This window comes from Hoplias malabaricus, chromosome 17 (genome assembly GCF_029633855.1).
Source record: "Hoplias malabaricus isolate fHopMal1 chromosome 17, fHopMal1.hap1, whole genome shotgun sequence".
Classification (NCBI taxonomy): domain Eukaryota; kingdom Metazoa; phylum Chordata; class Actinopteri; order Characiformes; family Erythrinidae; genus Hoplias; species Hoplias malabaricus.
This window is the reverse complement of record NC_089816.1, coordinates 6,566,431-6,589,305: the sequence shown is the minus strand read 5'-3', so window position 1 is coordinate 6,589,305 and position 22,875 is coordinate 6,566,431.

Here is a 22,875-nt window from a genome sequence, read left to right as displayed (position 1 = left end):
ATTCTTTGTAATTTTTCAGTTAAATACAGTTTCAAATAAATTAAAAAAATAAACAGTTTGCGCTGAAGTGGAAGCACTGAGTGGAAGAGGATCAATAAAATTATATTTTATTTCACATAATACATTTCTTTGATACAGCATTTTAGAGGCAATAAGATTTAAATGGCAGCGTCTTATCATGACCACTGTGAATTACTCAGACTAGCATGTTTTAGGCTTTGTTTACATCTGTTATGCTGAAATTCTGAGATTACAGTGGAATGTCTCGTAAGTAATTTTATTTATTTATTAGTTTGTTTTTAGTAGTAGTGCTTACTTTACCTGAAGTTTTTATATACATTATGGGCTGCACTCTGCTGATCATTGCAGTAGTTTAAGAACCCATTCCCCTGACTCAACTTAATTCTTGACCCAAGTTCACTGGACAGTTAAGTATTTAAGCTGAAAGTTCTCAGAGGGAATTCTAATGCAGCATTGTTGGCCGGAGAGCTGGGGAACAATAAACACTCGCCACTCTCTTCTGAATACTGCACTTTGCTGATACAGTACAACTTGGGCAACACAAAGCAGCACAAAGACAATAAGCTGCTGTGGACCACTGGTTAGAGAAATTGACTAATAAGTGAATGGTTCTACATCCAACTTTATAAAAAAAATAATAATAAAAAATGCAGGGCCAGCAAAGAAACACTAAATCTTTCAGCAAACTCACGTCTGAATCATCACATAAAATATACAAAGAAAGTTCTGCAATGGCCTGTGTGCTCCAGGTCAGGTCATCTGTAATTTTAAAATTTAATACCCACTGCCACAATGATAAGAAACCCCATCTAGGGCTGTAACTTACAGCAACTGAAAAATATATATGTCTATTTATTAAGTCATGAGAAAGTTTTCAGTAATTATGAATCCATAAAAATGAAATCTTTGACTTTCTAGTTTTCATGATGAGACATTACGTTGAATCATTATTTCAAAATAATGAGATGGATGTTTCTGATTTGATTCTGTATGTTTCTCTAGAGCGGCACGGTGGAACCTGGAGGTTGTGGGTTCGATTCCCGCTCCGGGTGACTGTCTGTGAGGAGTTGGTGTGTTCTCCCTGTGTCCGCTTGGGTTTCCTCCGGGTGACTGTCTGTGAGGAGTTGGTGTGTTCTCCCTGTGTCCGCGTGGGTTTCCTCCGGGTGCTCCGGTTTCCTCCCACAGTCCAAAAACACACGTAGGTAGGTGGATTGGTGACTCCAAAGTGTCCGTAGTTGTGAGTGTGTGAGTGAATGTGTGTGTGTCTGTGTTGCCCTGTGAAGGACTGCCGCCCCCTCCAGGGTGTATTCCCGCCTTGCACCCAATGATTCCAGGTAGGCTCTGGACCCACCGCGACCCTGACTTGGATTACGGATAATAATGGTTGCATAGTGGTAATAGTGGTTACAGATAATGAATGAATGAATGAATGTTACTCTAGAATAGAACATTTCAATTCAAACTGGTGCAAATGGCTTTCTTTACATCTTACCTATGCTGAGATTGCAGTGGAACTTCTCTGTAATCTTTTTAAGTAGTGCTTACTATACTCTGAGTCTTTTTTACACAAAAGCAACCAATATGAAATGCTAGTCATGTGTATAAGATATGTGTGTAATATATATATATTTCTATAGTGACATCCCATTAAGTTCTGCGTCACAAAAGAAAACGGGAATACTTTCAGTGATGTGATTTCATAAAGGATGTGCGCAGGCAAGTGATCACACTTTGATTAAACGTGAAAGCAGCTTTAAAGACCAGCTTATTTAAGCAGCTGTTAAATGGAAACAGATTGAGGTGTTGTGGGGCGAGCTCGCCCTATAAATTAAAGATGAGGTGGATGAAAGGATAAACAGATGGAATGCCTTTCATTGGGTGAGTCATAAAACTGTTGAAAATGAATGATGCTTCTACCTCAACATATTGGGGCAGAACACATAGAACACTTCCAATCTTCTCCATCTGGATGTAGCAGCGGGGTACATTAATCTCGGGCACAATGTAAATGTTAGTAAGGGATAACAGGGTCTAGAACGTGTGCTGTCTAAAAACATGTCCATGCAAAAAAAACTTGTCCTTGAGGCGGCCTGTTAGTCATGGCCACTTTAATGAGCGACAATGGGAATCTGATAAGTAATCATATCACAAATACTCCCCACCCCCCTGGCCTTTCTGCAGCTCTGCCTCATTCACAGCTGTCGAACCAGCAGAGAAATGCTTCAAACACAAAGTATGCCATGCTAATCACCACATCACAGGCCTTCAAGCATCCAGACAAAGCCACATCCCACAAAAGTTTTAGAAGTGAGACTCTGAAGCCTTCTGGAAATGTGTAAAAGCAGATTTGTTATCCTGCCAATTAAAAGCACTGGTGACAACATAAAAATATATCATAGGAACGTTTATCACTTTTATGTTTGTCCGTTTCTGATTACTTTCGATGTTTATCTGCATGCAAATCTGTAGAATCATTAAAACGACCTGAAACGCGGTCTAAAATGAACCTGTTATGATATTCATTTCAGTACCGAGTTTTCACAGAAGCCAAAAAATGCAGCCAAGCGTCCTAACTAAGCTATTTCCTTTTGTATCCTTCCACAGTGAGCCTCAGTCTGATGACAAAATGAAAAAAATGCCATTTCTTCCTCTTGAGCTGCTAGTGAGAAATGAGGAATGAGAGCCACCTGCAAAAAAGAAAAGAAAGAAAACACCTCACACATAGGTGTGTCTTTTGTATGGCTTTTGGCAGATGCTCTTATCCACTGTAACTGACATTTCAAAGTCTCTCATGATGTGATGAGCTTGTCCAGGTGGGCAATTGACCACATAGTCTACTGCACAGGAAGCAGTGGTATTAAGCTCTTACAGTACACCAAGCACTTAAGTGCTCAAATAACAGCTGTTAAACTACAGTATAAAAAACCCAATGAAAATTTAGTTTCTTTCTCACTTACAAGGCAGAACGACTAGTGTGTTTTTGATTGTGTGAGTCTTTCAAGGTGGAGATGGCATTTTAAGTTGAACAACAGGAATAATTTAGTAACTTTTTTTAACATACTTTTTCTGGGCCACTCTAGAAATCCAGAAAACATTCTTTCATCTGGAATCTGGAATATCTAGAATTTTGTGGTGTGTTTGTATGAGGCTGAAGCACTGAGGTCTGTGGCTTGTTTTGGGTTTCAGAGGTGAATCCCTGCTGCCATGGAAAATGGAGACTCAATCACATGGGCATTAGGCCTTAACCCCCAGGCTTCTCTACACCACACCGCGTCTAAATCTAAACGGGCCAACGCACTGAGAGCGATTAATCAGAATCTCACAGAGCGCAGACTGACCGCTGCCCAGTTGGACCTTTGCTAATGGACCATCATATGCTCTACGCTCTCTGCTATACCCAGTCCACTGCGGAGCGCACACACACACACACACACACACACATGCACGCACACACACACTGGCTACACACCAGTCAAAACTCCTCCGATGCGTGGAGATGGATTTGTGAAAAGTGTACTCTCCTCATGCTGTACCAAATCAGCTCCACATAGGCAGTATGTGGTTCAATCTGAGCTGAGGTGGATTATTATATTTCCACTGAGCTGAAATAATTACACACATAGCTGTAATCAACGGGATGGTTGTTTGGAAAGACCATCACTTCCACACAATCTAATGCTCCATCCAGTTCTTTCTTTTACCTCTTGGTCCAGTTCTCTGTCCAGTTCTTCATTCAGCTGTCTCTGCTCACCAAACTGTCTGTCTAGATTTCAGAGCAATGCTCAATGTTTTCATGTTTTTACCCACTGATATCAAAACGTTTCAGATCTTTCTAAATCCATCAAGAGTTATAACTTTATCACTTGATGTATAATTTACTTGTACAAAAAACTAGTTTTTTTTGGTACTGATTTTTCATAACAAGTAAAAGGCTTATTTTAACCAAAACTACTATTTAAAACATAATAATAATATTCACTCACCGCTTATCCAATTCAGGATCACGGTGGGTCCAGAGCTTACCTGGAATCATTGGATGCAAGGCGGGAATACACCCTGGAGGGGGCGCCAGTCCTTCACAGGGCAACACACACACACACACACACTCATACCTACGGACACTTTGGAGTCGCCAATCCACCTGCAACGTGTGTTTTTGGACTGTGGGAGGAAGCCGGAGCACCCGGAGGAAACCCACGCCGACACAGGGAGAACACACCAACTCCTCACAGACAGTCACCCGAAGGAAACCCACGCGGACACAGGGAGAACACACCAACTCCTCACAGACAGTCACCCGGAGGAAACCCACACGGACACAGGGAGAACACACCACACTCCTCACAGACAGTCACCCGGAGCGGGAATCGAACTCACAACCTCCAGACCCCTGGAGCTGTGTGACTGCGACACTACCTGCTGCACCACCGTGCCGCCCATAATAATAATAATAATAATAATAATAATAATAATAATTAAATAACAGTATGAGTTGTAAAATTACATGTAACCCAAGAAAATAAAATAATTGTTGGTAAGCGTTCATTCACATTTAAACTAAAGAATTTAATCAGAATAATAATACTTGGAAACATTCCCTTTAGTATACCAACTTCACTAAACTCATTTGCTGAATATGAATGGATTAGAAGAAAACAGGGGATCGGGGCACAAAGAAATATGGGGTAAATATGGATTGTTGACTATCTGACTTGCAGACCACAGTATGAAAGTGTGCAGCACTGTGTCGGACAGAGTGGTCAGCAACATTGGAGCCCTGCAGGGAACTGTCCTCTCTCCATTCCTCTTCACCCTCTACACCACGGACGTCAGCCACTGCACAGAGACCTGCCACTTTCAGAAGTTTTCTGATGATTCTGCAATAGTTGGATATATCAGCGGGGGGGTGGGGGATGGGGGGGGGGTGAATACAGGGTGACAGTGAAAGACTTTGTCGCATGGTGTGAGCTGAACCCTCTGCAATTTACTGTATTTTTTATGAATTTAAAAAATATTTTAAATGCAATTTTTAAAATTATTATTATTATTAGAGTTTTTATTCTTTTACACAAACAAATGTAATAAAAAATGTTGCGAATGTAATAACTGCAATTTCCCTCTGGGATCAATAAAGTATTTTTTCTGATTCTGATTCTCTAGGTAATATAGTATTTTATGATTTTTGTAGTTTCCCACTACAGTTTTTGTATAGTAGATTTTTTTGGTCATGTTCTTTTAATCACACAGCACCTGAAATATATCTGGTTATTTATCCAAAATCCACCTGATAGTAAGAAATATTCATTCATTCATTATCTGTAAGCGCTTATCCAGTTCAGGGTCACGGTGGGTCCAGAGCCTACCTGGAATCATTGGGCGCAGGGAAGGAATACACCCTGGAGGGGGCGCCAGTCCTTCACAGGGCAACACAGACACACATTCACACCTACAGACACTTTTGAGTCACCAATCCACCTACCAACGTGTGTTTTTGGACTGTGGGAGGAAACCCACGCGGACACGGGGAGAACACACCAACTCCTCACAGACAGTCACCCGGAGCGGGAATCAAACCCACAACCTCCAGGTCCCTGGAGCTGTGTGACTGCAACACTACCTGCTGCACCACCGTGCCGCCACTAGTAAGAAATACTATTACTAATACTAGTACTATACTCTACACTATTTGTGGCTGCAGTACATATGGACTACAGTCCCTAGCCGTATACCAGGGATTTATTCCTGCAGTGTAAGTGTTTTTGATGAGTACAAGTGAAAAAAAAAAGGTTCACTGTATTTTTAGTGGCATTGATTTTGGAATGTTTTTTGGACACTTCAGTTAATTACACACTGTAGGTTTAGTGCTGTGTTCTGCACTAATATTAAATCGTCAACCAAAATGCTCACAGGCTGCAAATCATCCTGTAATTAGCATTTCAGTTTCCACTGTGTTCAGATGTGGCGCAACCCAGCTCAATAACAACATAACCTCTGAAGCTCTGATGTTGTCATTTTAATGAAACGACAATGCCTCTTGTTAGTATGCAATTATGTAAGGTGAGGGAAGCACTCTCTAACAGAGAAACGTTTCAATTATGCCACAACCAGCTTCTGAAATGCCATGCTCACTCACATCATGCGCAGATGGAAGTGGTATCCCAGCACTTCATTTAATGCACAAACAAATGCATTATGCATTACAATTTCTAGCATTGAATCGCTTCACTACAGTGTAAAGGATAATCGATGATTGCTTACAGTTTTGTGCACTGTGTGGTACTCAGATCAGAGGTCAGACATTAGATTTATGGCTGCCCTCAAAACAGTGTTTAAAGGTAAACCCTAATATCCCAGCCTCTTCATTCCTCTGCCTGTGGTTTTATGGCTCTCCCAGAGGAGAAAAGCTGTCAGAGGGCTTTCTCTGACATTCTTGATCACACGTCTTCTTTTATCGTTAGTTCTCCGTCTGCCTGAGATATGCAGCTGTTTCATGCATTTTTGATCACAAGGGAGTGATGTAATGCTTACATGAAATAGGAGGATGTTGGAGAAAATTCAGCTGCTGGTGACTATAGTGTTGAAATATACGCCAAGATGCACACTGTAGTAAAATGCCTGTGTTAAATATGTAAGATGTTTGGCCAGACGTATAAATAAAGTCCAAGACAAACGAGAAACAAATTAAACAGAATATTGAGTAAATATCTACATTTCCTTTGAGATTTTAAGAATTAAGAAATATGCACCAGTTCATAATCTACATTAAAGCTAGAGCAGAACTCTTTACAGTAAACATCATGTTTAAGCTAGTTTTTTAAAAAACGGAATAAAAAAATCACACCCCATACCTTCAGCCCTCCTTCGAAAACCATTCCCAAAAACACATGAACATACACTGGTTGTTTGTATTTTTAATTATCTTTTTTTCCATTAAATTATTCATTAAGTATTTTTGGAAAAAATGCATCAACAAGATATTTGTTTTTCATTTATTTGACTATTTTTAATTCATTCATTCATTCATTTTCTGTAACTATCTTATCCTGTTCAGGGTCACAGTGAATGCGAAGCCTATATGGAATCATTGAGCACAAGGTAGAAACACACACACACACACACACACACACACACCTACAGGCTATTTTGCAAAGCCAATCCAAATACCAACTCATGCTTTTGAACTATGGGTTGAAAGCAGAGCACCCGGAGGACACACAGACATGCGGAGAACATCCCAAACTCTTCACAGACAGTGACCCGAGGTGGGGAATGAACCCAGAACCACAGGACCCTGGAGCTATGTGGCAGCAACACTACCTGCAGCACCACTACACAACCCGCTTCTAATCTCCTCAGAAATATGTCCTGTATTCAGGTGATGTAGCCAAGCATGTTTTAAAAGAACACGATGTCTGGCATTGTATTCATATTTTATACATTTCTATACATTTTAAGCAAATTTTTAGAACCATTTGGCCAATGATGCTTGGGAAACAATGTGTGATGTATACAATGCTGGGATTAAATCAATTGTTACCTGTAAATAGAGCAGTTTTGACAGCCTTCTGGCAACTGTACTCGGCTGTAGTACTGACAGTTCAGAAATGCCTGGTTGAGCAGACAGTGGCCCATTAATAATGAGGGCCAAACCTCTACGAACACCACCTGGGCGAACAGTTCCAGGAGGACATTGTACACTTCATCAAATACATTCCATCAAAAACTCTCCACCAACAACAAGCATGTAAACCAGATGTACCAGAACAATTAGTGCTCTCCTACAAGGGTGTTGAGCACCACTAACATTCAGTTAGTGACATTGCGTGTTTGAATGGAAGACTTTCCTTGCCTTTTCTAAGCCTCGGAGCATCGTGTGCTTAGGGAGACAGACAGTAATTGGGTGGAACCGGCAATGACAGAAATTGGAGAGAGAAAAAAAAAATGGTTGGAAGAATAGAGAAGTTAAAGTGGTCTGATGGTGAACAAAAAAGGAATATTGGATACGTTAACTACTGAGAGATTAGATTTTATATATAGCATTGTGTATAATTTGTATGTAATTGCTGTTTTGACTGGAAATTATATCAGTAAAATGGTGGTCTCTGCTTATTGCACTGTACTATATGTGCACATGGTGAGTGTTCTGTTACTGTAGAGAATTGTAGCCCATTTACTGCTATAAACCCCTTATATTCCATCCATCAAACTAAAAGGAGCACCACAGGAACACTGCTGACCAGATATTATTTGGCTGGTGGACTATTATCAACACAGCAGTGATAGCAACATGGTAGCAGCAGCTGTATCAAGCACAGCAGCGTTAGCTTATTGTACTTAATAGAGTGAAAAGATAAATGTTCCCCTTTCTTCCCTCTCGTTTCCTCAGCTCATAGAGCCATGATTCAGCTCATGAAAGGCTCGATAATTAACTGATGAGTAGAATGAGCTGAGTTAGAGGCGAGGGATGCTAATCAATGTGGTGCAGGAGTCCATTTAAATGCACTGCAACTCTGCTTTAAACCAAGTGATTAAGATATTTAAAGGAGAGTTACAGAGTAATCAACAGTCTGGAATAAAGAACACATTTCATTTGTTGTCTTTGTTAAAGATGTTTGAAAAAATGAAACTGTTAAAAAAAAAAAAAAAAAACATCGACTACTGATAATCCTTTCAGTCCATCAGCAGCCTTTCAGCTCCCCCCACCTCATTCCCACGCTGTGATTCTGCAATGCTCATTTGCACACTCTCATCTCAGAGGAGTGTGTGGAATAAACCAGTGCTGCAGGTCCACCATCTGTTTCTCCATAAAGGTATTATGTTCTTTCACTCTGCAACACTATGCTACTCACGTAATGTCATACAGCAGGAGAGAACCTGCATTTATACACCTGCTGCTGCTGTAAAAGGGAAACTAAATGTGTGCTTTCACAACCCCAACCAGCTATTTACCCCCAACTGAGCCAGAAAAGGTCTGTTGAGTTCAGCGTGTCATATTAATTACACAAAAATTTAACATCAATGCTGTGCTTTCTCCTTATCTGTGCCAGCTCGTCATAGATTTTCTCAGCTAGCACAGAGGTCTCTCTGTATAGACCACATATTTACACATATTGATCCTTTTATTAGGCACAACTCTCTTTTATCTGCAATTGTCATTCATTTAATCAGGTCCACTTATCTTAATCATGTCAGACGGCACTCAGCATTCATTTAATTCCCTGTCAAAATGATCACTAAGGACCATTTTGTCTAATAAATATTTTTCTTTTGGCTTCTCCTGCTAGGGTCACCATAGCAGATATTTATAATCCACACATTCAGCTTAGCATTGATATAATTTAGATGCTGCTTCTGATGCAACTCTTCCATTCATCCGGTCTTGGGACCAGTACTACAAGTGAACGAGCATGAGCAACCCCAGTGAGTTCACATAGCCAATCTAACTATCAACATGTGTTATTGGACTGTGGGAACAACCAGAGGGAACCCATGCAGACTTGGGGAGTACACATGGAACTCGTCCGAGACAGTGACCCCCAAATGCAGGGAAAGACACAGGTAATTGGAATTGTAACACTTGGTGCAATGCCACAATATCACCCCATTTTGCAGCTAAATTCGGTATTTTTCACAGATTTTTTTTTTTGGACATTTGCTTTCATTCATGATCTGTTAGTGCTTACCCAGTTCAGGGTTGCAGTGGGTCCAGAGTCTACCTGGAATCATTGGGTGCAAGGCGGGAATTCACCCTGGAGGGGGCGCCAGTCCTTCACAGGGCAACATACACACACACATTCGGACACTTTTGAGTCACCAATCCACCTACCAACGTGTTCTTGGACTGTGGGAGGAAACCGGAGCACCCAGAGGAAACCCACACAAAAACAGGGAGAACACACCACACTCCTCACAGACAGTCACCCGGAGGAAACCCACACAAACACAGGGAGAAAACACCACACTCCTCTCAAACAGTCACCCGGAGGAAACCCACGCAGACACAGAGAGAACACACCACACTCCTCACAGACAGTCACCTGGAGGAAACCCACACAGACACAATGAGAACCCACCACACTCCTCACAGACAGTCACCCGGAGGAAACCCACACAGACACAGGGAGAACACACCACACTCCTCACAGACAGTCACCCGGAGGAAACCCACACAGACACAGGGAGAACCCACCACACTCCTCACAGACAGTCACCCGGAGGAAACCCACACAGACACAGGGAGAACCCACCACACTCCTCACAGACAGTCACCTGGAGGAAACCCACACAGACACAATGAGAACCCACCACACTCCTCACAGACAGTCACCCGGAGGAAACCCACGCAGACACAGGGAGAACACACCACACTCCTCACAGACAGTCACCCGGAGTGGGACTTGAACCCACAACCTCCAGGTCCCTGGAGCTGTGTGACTGCGACTTGCTGCGCAAACGACACTGGATGTTTGTTTTTCAAGTCAAGTAATTCCAAACCCATTCAATCATGCTAATTTCTGAACTCTAAGCTAATCGGTTCAAAAAATATCAGCAGATTTTTTGCTTGATTTTTAAATTATATTCTTTTGTGTCTATTTCCTTTTTTTTCAGTAAAGACTCCTTAAAGCTCCACATTCTTGCAGACCCTTTGTGCTGTGCAGTCTTGTCACAGAAAGAACAGACAGAAACAGCTGTGGATTTTTTTAGATGAGAGAAAAAAGTCTGATCAGAAAATTATGGTGCCAGTAAGTGCTCTTTCATTTTAATGAATGGCCTTTTAGACAGCAGTTTTATAAATGAGACATGGAGGATTGGAGAGCCGTTTTAAAATTACAATAAGCTATCATATGTGGGGAGTAATTTGTGTCATATTGACATGACAGTGACAGCGGGGAAACATGAAACGTAGTGCACATATAACATGTTTTTAATAAAACAAACATACAGATTACATCCCAAAAAGAAAAGCAAAACAACTTGCTATTAAAAATTCATGTCATATGTGTATGAACACAAATTTCATTCAATATTACAATATTTTTTGTTTCATGCTTCTCTACATTTTCAGAATGATAAATGCATTAACAAACAGGTCTAACAAAATATGATTTGGTAATATATTTTTTTTCAGAGGGTGCATTAAATTGTTGTTTTGAAAGCCCTTTATGGGACAGGAAAGGCTCTATCAACAGTCAGGAGGATCCTCCAGGCCATCTGCCAGAGAGGGTTTTATAGGGTGATCTCCATTGCAAATGGCTTCTTCGGACATGTGGTCGCAATATTGTTTGTGTTCATTGGTGGGTCTTTGGTCAGCTGGCATTAATGTGTTAATATATTCCTCAGGAACATCATGAATTGAAACACCCTGCCAACACTCAGTGACATTAACAGTCTCCATCCTCTAAATGTGGTTCGATACAGCCTTGGATTGAATAACCTTCAGCTTCCTGCTGCATATTGTGCCTTTACACCTCTCAGAGATTACTTTTAAATACAGCAGTCTTTTGCACATGCTGATGAAACCCAGCATAATCACAAGATTACAAACTCCATTACGAGAAAATTAGAGACGCTAAAAATGCAATAAAACTAAAAATATGTAAGAATATGTTTTCAGTGTGTTCACTCACAAACCAAATTGCATTTGTTAAATATTAAACACAACAGAACTAGAAATCTTTTACATCATAGAGAAATCTGGCCCCACTTTCTTCAGGAAGGTTTTACTGAGTATGTGGTAAGACTCCCAGATCCATCACACTACCACTATCATGTTTCATTGTTGATATGATGATCCTATAACCCGCCTGTGTGTTAGCTTTATATCAAATGTCACAGGACTCTTGTCTTTTAAAAACATCCACTTTTGACTTATCAAAACACAGAACATAATTTCAAAGAAAGGTTGGTATTCAAAGACATGTAGGGGCAAATATGAGAGGTTTTTACATTCCTCTGCAAGTGAAAGAGCCATGTAGCTCCTTAGATTCTTGTCTGGGTTCTATTGTGATTGAAAATGTTTGTTGATCTTGGAGGAATTCTTGTAGTTCTGACACTCCTAGGAAGATTCAACACTGCGCTACATTTTCTCCATTTAAACATAGCGTAGTCAATATGTTTCTCTGATAAAACTTTAGAAATTTCAATTTACATTTACGGGCGGCACGGTGGTGCAGCAGGTAGGTGTCGCAGTCACACAGCTCCAGGGACCTGGAGGTTGTGGGTTCGATTCCCGCTCCGGGTGACTGTCTGTGAGGAGTGTGGTGTGTTCTCCCTGTGTCCGCGTGGGTTTCCTCCGGGTGCTCCGGTTTCCTCCCACAGTCCAAAAACACACGTTGGTAGGTGGATTGGCGACTCAAAAAGTGATCGAATGTGTGAGTGTGTGTGTTGCCATGTGAAGGACTGGCGCCCCCTCCAGGGTGTATTCCTGCCTTGCGCCCAATGATTCCAGGTTGGCGCTGGACCCACCGCGCCCCTGAACTGGATAAGCAGTTACAGATAATGAATTAATGATATTTAATGTAATTTATTCCAGTGATCAACTAAACTGGTAACTAAGATAGCATTTATAGTTTTTACACAGAGTTCATTGGGGTTGGATAACTTAACAAATAGTACTCCAGGATACTGTTTTTTATCAATTAGGTAGATTTAAAAAAAAAAAAAAAAAAAATACACCCTTAACTCTCTGGATACATGAAACAGCTTGCAAAACTTTACCTCTGTGTGTAATATGCTACTCCATTACATTAATGGAGTTCCAGGGGTATGTCTTCACCCCGATGAGGTGTTCTGCAGTCACCAAACGTAGAGGCAAATCCAAAAACAATTACATGCATGGATAGGCCATAATGCATTAATTCATAATTCACGATAATTACATTAGCCCCCTTTTAAATTATTTCACACTTCACTGTCCAGCGTTAGAAGATAACAGAGCCAACTTTCACATCCATTGCCTCTGTTCCCCTATTAATACAGTGCTTGTACTGGGTAATGTATTACTAATAATAACCACATTATGCCATATTGCTTTATCATTAAATCGTTTGATATTGCCACTAAATATGTAACTGAGCACTTATTATAGATTTCTTGTTAAAGGGGAACCATCAAAATTATCAGCTTAATCCAATTTTAAAAGGTCGTTTAGAGTCTTGCTCTAAATGGGGGTGAACAGAACCAAGATTACAATCTAAGTGATTACAAATGTAAACTAAATAAATCTGGGAGGACCGTGTTTTTATTTGGAACTATTTGGCCATTCCATTCCAAAATCCAATATTTCAAAATATTCTGAATCAATTTATGCTTTCCTGTAATAACACTCTCTGAAGGAGCTTAATGTTATTAAAGTTTTAGATTTTTGGGTTTTAATCACCACTGCTTTAAACAATACTTAGTCTATTAATTTCTTCAAATGGAGCATTTCACAACAAACCAATCAGTCAATCATATAAACAAAGATCAGCAAACAATATTTATGAAAGTGAACAGTTATTATTTTACATGTTTTCAACAAAGTAACACTCACATCAAATGAACAATCCAATTGCTTTGTACTCCATGAATGAACTCATTTATGTTTCATAGAGCAAATCCTCTGCCTGTGGGCAGCAATGTTTGAAACAGGTTTAGTATGAAATCCTGAAACATCCAGGCCACTTGGTGTCAGTATAATGTTTAAAAATAAATAAATAAATAATATATAATAAATTGAAAAAAATGGCTGATGGTTCCTTTAATTAAGCAATTAAAAACGGGTGAAACTCTCCTTTAAATGCACAGTGGAAGTGTAAACTCAGTTTAATGATTTAATAAAATGCAAATGAATGTGAATCATTGCTGGCAAGCCCTGCCATGGCAACTGTACCATTTTCTAAATGGTTTATCATTCAGGCATTCACTCCTAATACTCCTCCAGCAGGTTTTTTTTTTTTTAAATCGCGGAGATAGGTGTTAAATCTTTGCTCTACTTTTGGAAGCACCTTCCTGAATTCACTGCCCTTTTGTGCACACTATCCTAAACACTCTTAGCAGCTTTGGTCTTAGATTAGTATCTGTCTGTTGCACCTCTAGACAATGACGGATTAAAGGCTCCCTATCGGAACAACTGAAGGAGCTTCCTGGGGTGAAGTTTCTACCCAGGTCTGATAGACACTTTCATTAAGTCCACATCCATACATCTTGTGTCAGTGGAGGACAATGATGGAGAGCCAACCTGATACAATATTCTCTTTTCTATTTCTGTTCCCTGAAAGAGAAACAGCATAAATCAATGTTCCATCCACTCATCAATTTAATAATATCCTGTGTATTAAAGTCTGAAATGACTGTATAAAGAATTATTCAGTCATCCCTTGAGTCAGATATGGAGATTCAAATTGCTTTTTGAGGTAATATTTATGTTTATATGATGTGCTCATACTAAGTAGAGGTAAATGCTACTTTGTATGTTTCTGACTTGGACAGCCTCACAGACGTTAAGGATTCATATTTTGTTGTCTTGATTATGATTAATTATAAACACATAAAAAAAGCAATGTTTGCGTTTCATCAAATGTATGAACAAACACATACAATGAAGGTGAGCAAACACTATATGAAATTAAATATATATGAAATAATAAAATGTATACGTGTGCAATATTTTTTAAAATCTAAAATGGAGAGCATTCAATGCATAGCATTTGTTTTTAAATATAATTTTTAACCCATATATATATTTATTCTCAATCACCTCTTCCACTTCATATACAGACCTACAAACCTGGAAGGGTCAAATCAAGTACATGCTTCCTCTGACATATGTGAACCCAGCCACCACCTCTTTTTGAACTGCCACAAATATATCACTGGACAGTTTAGTAATCAAAAGGAGAACGAAGCCAGTGAAGCCAGCTGTGCTCTCATGGATTCCTGGACTGAACTGCTGATCTTCTGATGATAGGGCCAATGCTAACTTAACATCTCTATAAATAATGTTACAATTTAAAAATATAAGATAAAATGACAATATTTCACACATAATAAATAGCAGCTAATGAATCACCAATCTGCAGAAGAAAAACAAAAACTACAGATGTTTTTAGGTGGATAAATATTGACTAAACACTGGCAGCTGACTGCAAAATGTAAGTCCCTAACCTACCGGTCCATTTTATTATAATATTAATGTTATGAATGCTTTTAATTATTAAACAAGTAGCTCCTTTGTCTCCAAGGTCCACTGTACAAACGCATAAACATTCCCTCCTCCCTACTCTCTCTCTCTGAGCGCTCTCGTTCTCCGAATCACTCATTAAATTATGGCACAGACAATCGCACACTTCAGTATTCACTGAGTTGTAAACATCAATATTTGAAAATATCGCTAATCTACTGGTGCTTAATTCCATGTAGTGTTGTCCCAGCATTAGAGAGACTAAATATAACTCATAACAAATGGCTTTTAAACAGCCTCCTGGCAATACGTTATAACTCCCATATCCCCCAAATTATTTTTAAATCTCTTTTAAAGTAATTGGAAAAACATTCTTAAATTTTAATACATGTTCATTCATTATCTGTAAGCGCTTATCCAATTCAGGGTCGCGGTGGGTCCAGAGCCTACCTGGAATCATTGGGCGCAAGGGGGGAATACACCCTGGAGGGGGCGCCAGTCCTTCACAGGGCAACACACACACACACACACATTCATTCACACCTACGGACACTTTTGGAGTCACCAATCCACCTACCAACGTGTGTTTTTGGACTGTGGGAGGAAACTGGAGCACCCGGAGGAAACCCACGCGGACATGGGGAGAACACACCAACTCCTCACAGACAGTCACCTGGAGTGAGAATCGAACCCACAATCTCCAGGTCCCTGGAGCTGTGTGACTGCGACACTACCTGCTGCGCCACCGTACCACCTTAATACATGACAAATATGACAAATTACTTTTCTGTTTTGTGGAAAACATAGCATCTCTATTGGTCCATTTGACTTAAAATATACACAAATGTATTGGTCGTTTAATTATTGTTTTTAATGTGCAAAAATGTAAACAAATAATCCCTATTTAGACTGCAGTTTAAGAGCAATCAAATGGACTTGATGAGTTAAGATTCATGAGATGCCGTGGCTTATCTTGAGACTGTGGTTTAATTATTGTTCCTGTGCACATACACAGTGCTCAGGGTCTATGGACTTAGATAAGGTTAATGACGGACTTGATTACCTATTATTGTTGTGTTTCTGACAGATGCTAATGGAAAGTGATTAGATTGATTAACTAGGAAACGTTCCACTGTTAGACACTGCATGACCATGAATATCTAATAAACATCACACTCCTGATGCTGGACTGCAGTGTAATGAACTCTTTCACTGTATGGGAAATATATATGGGTGGACTAAATTCAGACTGAAAGAAAATCTCTTCCCCTCAAGAATACTTTGGTTTGTTTTTTCTTTTACTAAAACTGTAAAGATTAAAATGAAATATTTTAATTGTAGGTGTATGATCTGAATGAGTTGCAGCCTGATGTGGTATATTTTGCTTTAAAGTGAAGTAACAGATTTTACCCGAGGAGAAATTATTCTCATAAAAATAGAATAAAATCTGTTTCAAAATACACTCAAAGACAAATGAATTCAGCTTCTTTAACATGCACCCGTTCTGCACACAGACTTATACATGCACATTCGGTAAAATCACTGTAGAACAGCACAAACCAATATAACGGGATGCTCTAGAGCAGCCGCACAAAGCTTAATGTCATAATACCAATCTTCAGTTTGATCATTTAAGGACAGCTTTTGTGATCCAAAACTAATCATCCAATATTAGTGATCATCCAAAATGAACTCTTACAGCTCAAGTTCTAATGGTTGTATGCCATGAAAATCTCAGAGAAATGTTTCAAAACCTTGTGTAAAATACTGCCAAAAGAATGGAGATTAACAGATGGTTCTTTAAAAAAACAAAAGTTGAATATACCCAGTAAACAAATAGCCGTTGATTCAACGTTGAAATAACGTAATGACTGCCGTCTAATCAATGTTCTCTTAAGGTTGAAAATGAAAGTTGAAAATACGACTATTAGACGTATTTTGGACGTCCATTGACGTTATTAATTGGTCCCGAAATAAATTACTTGTATAAAACGCGTTTTGGACGTCCACCGACGTTATCGATTGGTCACCACTTAACTAACTTATTAAGATGGATTTTGGACGTCCATTGACGTTTAAAATATGTCCTTGACGGACAGACTACTTTTAGAACTATTTTGAACGTCCAGGGACGTTCCTTGTTTACTGGAATATAATGTGTGAATCTACAATGTCCTTTTTAAATGTTAAAAAACAAGAAGGTTTATGTCAATAAAACATTCTCCACAGATCCATGCACCCCAGTCAGGGGCCATTTAGAAAGCTTTATTTTAAATGTGTATCCCTAAACTCAGCAGATTAATATGTATGCTATAAGATATTTTGCTAAATTGTGGCAGCATATGAGAAAAATTATTTAAACCGCTGCAGCAGGATGGTGTTCTGCAGATGGCTGACTTTAACCTGCTTATATATACATCACTGACACGGAGCCACACTGAAGATACTGCTGCTCTCCTCTCACTGCCTTCTGCCTGCAGTAAAAATCCATGCCTCGCATTTTAGAGGGGAGAAAAAAAAAGTTACTGTGGCCCCACTCTCTGTTTACAGAACATTCATCAAAAACACCAATTTGACTTTTTCATGGAATTTTAATTTAATATGATGAATCGGGATGGCACACACAAAATGAAGCAGCTGTTTTATTTATGTAATATTCTCTGGAGGCTAGACCAATCTTAAATTGATTGATTTTCATAAAAAAAAGTGACTTTAATCCAACTATCTGGGATAAATGGGTCAATAACACTAGCTATAGAAATGTCCTCAGGGATTCCACTATAAACTGAAGCAACTACTTCCCCAACAAAAAAAAGAGTGCCTAATTACAAATGTATTGGCTTATTTTACAGCACTTATACTTTAGTTCAATGTCCACAAATGCATTAACAGGTGGGTTAGCAGAATTCACTGCATGTTTTATAGGAATTGGAATGTTGTTTTTTGATATTATACACAAATATGAAAAGTATCTTTCGACACATGATTTGCCTCAAATTAAACTAGCTTGCTAGCTAATAATAGCTTGCAGGCTAATATTATGTATCCTAGTTTTATCATGTTCTGGAAATGAAAGGTGAAAAGTGAAAAGATCTAAAATTATAACCATGTGCAAGAGGTGAGAGATCTGAGACTATCAAATAATATTTTCTGTCATTTTAGAAAATGAACTGTAATATCTAAAAATGCATAATATCTGCTAATAGTTCAGAGCAGACTCTGAGGGGAATAGTTTAGAATACACAGTCCTAAACAGCACTAAACAGGAGGCAGAATATATTGCTGTTTGTCAAACTTTTTTTCAGAGACAAAATTTATTGCTGTTAGACCTTTTGTTGTTGACCTGCTGGTACAGCTCTGAATTCATCTGTACCAAAACCACTATTCACATCCACTACATGCCCTTGTCATTTGTTCGTTGAGGACTATATTTTTGCTGCGTTCAATTTCTAAAATATCTTAGTGAGGTCATGTCTTTAGACTGGCTGAGGGTCACCAAACCCTAAGTTGAAAACTTCAGCAGTAACAACGGTTTTAAAAGAACTGCAGATCAGCTAGAACCGAGACTTTCAGCAACAAGAAAGTGGGTTTGTAGTGTTTCTGTCACCGTGACCAATGACAATTCTCACATCTCAGAACCTGAGGTTCCAAGCCATTAAGCAACCACCTGGAGGCAAAAGACCAATATCCACTTCACGCTGGGACTTCACTTTCAGACTATTTCTCCACTGCATCAAGTGGTCCAACCAACGGGAAGCAGCCCTGCCACACAATGACTACTCTCCTTTCCAGTCCATTAAGGATTTGTCCTGAGGGCTGGCTCTGAGATTAAACTTTAGCACTGGTACTCTGAGGGGAGGTCCTGCTCTGGGCAGACAGTGGCACAGTGGCTTGTGATGCAGAGCTAAGCAGTCGCAATGACAGTGAACTGACAGCTCATTTGGAGTGTTACAATGTGTTCACATCTCATTCGTTACACCAGAGACCCAGCTCTGTGCGTGCGCGTAAATGGAGCAAGACAGGCGTCAACGGTATGAACGCTCTCTGCCTCCTTCACACTTCCCTCAGAGACTGGTGTCGGTGTTGCCAGAGATAAAGAGGGATGAGCTCTAGACCTGGGAGCATGCTTAACTGATGTTTGACAGATCCTTGCAGATGCATCCTTGCCAAACAAGAATGATCACTTGTCCTCACAGCACCAGACCCTGTGTTTTCCTAAATGTGATGTGACAGTGTTTTAATAAATCACACTGAATACCCATTAGGAGTTAGCCTAAAGTATTAAAACATAGTCTGATCTGGCTTAAGTGCTTTAGCTCTAACAGGCTTTGAGACCATCAAGGTCCAGGTGGTCATCTCTTTTATCTGCTTAGAGTTGCAGAGTCCTAGATTAGTGCTGAAGATTTAGTGACCTGCAGGCCATCCATACTGAATGGCAAGAGGTTAGCACCTGCTTCTCCATTTGCCTTTTTTTACAGTTTGACAGTGGGCTTGTTTTTAACCAACAAATAGTAACTCCCCCTCTGTACTAATGTCATTCTCCTGTCTAGGAGTAAGCAAAAAAGTAGTGAATGATCTGTAATTTAGCATTTCAGTAATGGATGTCAGCACTACGAATTCAACTGGAAGGCAATCGATAAGCAGACATGGCCCAGTCGGTCTGCCAAACAATAAGCAATTTGCCGTGTGGGAGCAGTCAGCAATGTCAGGGAAACAGTAGGGGGCTCAGGAGACTGAAGGCAAATGAAAATACTCCAAAACACCCAAGCCATTAGCCCGCAGTGCTCTACTGCTATATGATTTATTGCTCTGCAAGACAGATGCTCAAATCATTTCCAGCTTTAGCAACACTGGGAATATAGGCACTGTGGTCAGAGCTAAATTGCTAGGCATTGATGACCATTACTGGAGGGTTTTTTTATTATTATTATTATTTTTATTTATTTTTTATGAATGAAGCCAAACAATGGGGACTGATTTTTGGGAATTAAAGATATAAATGTAGTTCAACCACGGACCATCGCCATTGGACTATCCAATGGTGTTTGACCAAACTAGCATCAATTAGGTTTAATAGGCTTATATAGTCTATAGAGACATTTATAAAGGCTGCTTCCATTAAGTTAAAATCCTGAGAGGAAAAGTTATCAAAACTGACAAAAGCATCTGTTACAATTGAACTTTGTTAAATAGATTTTGTAAATTCTTACATAACTGTCACTTTATGAATGCAGCCATTCAATAAATGTACTATGGACTTTTTCATTTTAATGGACTTAATTTTAAACAAACTGACCAAAAAACACAGACCTAAAAAACATTATTTTACTGATAAGAACGGTATTACATTTTAATTAAACAAGAAGACAAAAATAAAGGCTGTGAAACTTCACACTTCATGTTACAACATGAGCACACCCTTAATTGTGTGACAGTATATTCAGGTTCGTTATATTGACAAAATACTCAGTAGCATTCTTTAAAAACAGGTACAGTGTCTATTAACCTGTCAGAAGTAATAAGCAAGTGTCCACCTAAAATTTGACAAAAACACAGTGTTACAGCAGGACATCAGTTTTGGCCAAAAACAGTATTAAAAAAAACTAAAATTGAAAAAAAAAAAAACAATTTGCACTGAACAATCCTACAACAACAGATTTTTTTTTCTAATGGTGGTGGCTGTCAGAATTAAACTCCTGGAGGCTCTTCTGTCCCCCATAGGCATACTCTACCCCACAACTCAAATATTAATGATTCTGATTACATCACTTTAAGTAAATGCCATGTCCTGGGATTCTGCAGTGAGATTCAGACTCATGGGGACTGGAATCCAGCAGAATTAATAAGAATGTGCTATAATGAGCATCAGAGACCACATGAACATCTAGAGTACTTTTAACATAGTTGATAATTACCTTAAGTTTTACAGAACCTGGATCCCAGCTACTCACACAGGGTTTCAGTTGAAAGGTCTATATTCAGCAGGGTTCAAATTTAAAACCTACTGACAACCATTAATTAAACACTTCCATGCTGAGATTCTTACCAGGTTCTACCAATATAGATTTAAATATGCTCAAATTAAAGACATTCTGCACTTTAACCTTGTAGTCATCATGTCTGTCAAATTACTATGATTATAAAGAACATAAATGGAACTCTTCACAGTATGATTGAACAGATCGCAAGTTTAAAAGGTGATGAAACAACACTGTACATCTTATGTATATTGCTATGCAGATTCGGCTGAAATACCTTCTGAAACTGAAGATTATACCAACAGCTGAAACTTGCTCTGAAAAATGTGAAGTCTGAGTGGTTATTAAAAACAAAGGATACATTTTGTGAAATATTACAGGTCCTACATGGCAGCATCCTGTGAAAGGACACAATCAGAGAGACAAAGTTACCAACCTTAATCAGCATGACCCTACACTATGAATTGTTATAGTGGAGAACCAAAATTGTGCTGGGGTGTTTTACCCAATTAATTTTAATTGTAATTACTGTAGAGATAGCATTATAGTGTCTAAAGTCATGACACAGCACTGGAAAATGTCACGCAGCTTAGAAAAGCTACTATTCATGCTGCCAGCTTGAGTCATTGAAATCTTCAAGTCACCGGTATAAACTTAAAGCTACCTGACACAAGGCACTGACAGCTGTTCTTGTTTGATGTGTTGTGCATTATCCATCACTCTCCACGATCAGCATAAGGCTAGCTTTGATGATTGCAAGCCTTATGTTTGGCAACATTCTTTAAGAGATGACAAAAGTCAGAGAGAGAAGAGGAAAGCAACAAGACACATCTTGTTGAAAATCTATCAGATAAAATACTTGACAAAGGAAATCTCCAAAGATCCATGTTTTAGGGTCCGTACACTGCTTTTTAAATCAACGTCCCTCCATCTGACAATGCACATATGACAGATTGTGGTTGTGTTTTCTCTGAGCTTGTACAGAAGCTCAAAACCTTACCATTTTGCCAAGAATGCTGTAGATGGACAGATGGTTGAGGTACTGGCAAAGTAAGAGCACTGTACAGCAAGGAAACAAGGTGGTCAGTATATTTATAGTAGCACATTATGAAACATTAAAAAAAAAAGAATTTCAAACTCAGGCCTGGCATTTCTTGCAAACCTCTGCACTACATGACAAGATACAGCTTTGAAAGGTTTATAAACATAGATAATTAACATTTAAAGATGTCAGTTGATGATATACATTTCCATAAGGTGGCACGGTGGTGCAGCAGGTAGTGTCGCAGTCACACAGCTCCAGGGACCTGGAGGTTGTAGGTTGTAAGTCCTGCTCCAGGAGACTGTCTGTGAGGAGTTCAGATCCAATGGGCAGTTTTCGTCTGGAGACTTTCACAGCCATTGAGGATTTGGCTTTGTCACACTATAGAGCTAAGACTACGTCATTTGTCTCACTGTAAGTATTGGCCTCAGGCACTTCTGTCCTGGTGGTGTTTCTGTTTGACATATCTCCACATTAGGTGAGTTCTCCAGGCCGGGATGGACACCAGCACTCCCTTTGACTCAGGAGATAAGTTCCATCAAAGTGGATAATCATTGCAAAGTGTTTAATTAATGGAGGATCCTCAGCTGGCAGAGTGGCTTGGCAGCTTTTATCTCCCATGTGTGAAAGATTCATAACTCATGCTTGTCTGCACTCCCCTGCTCTCTGCGATG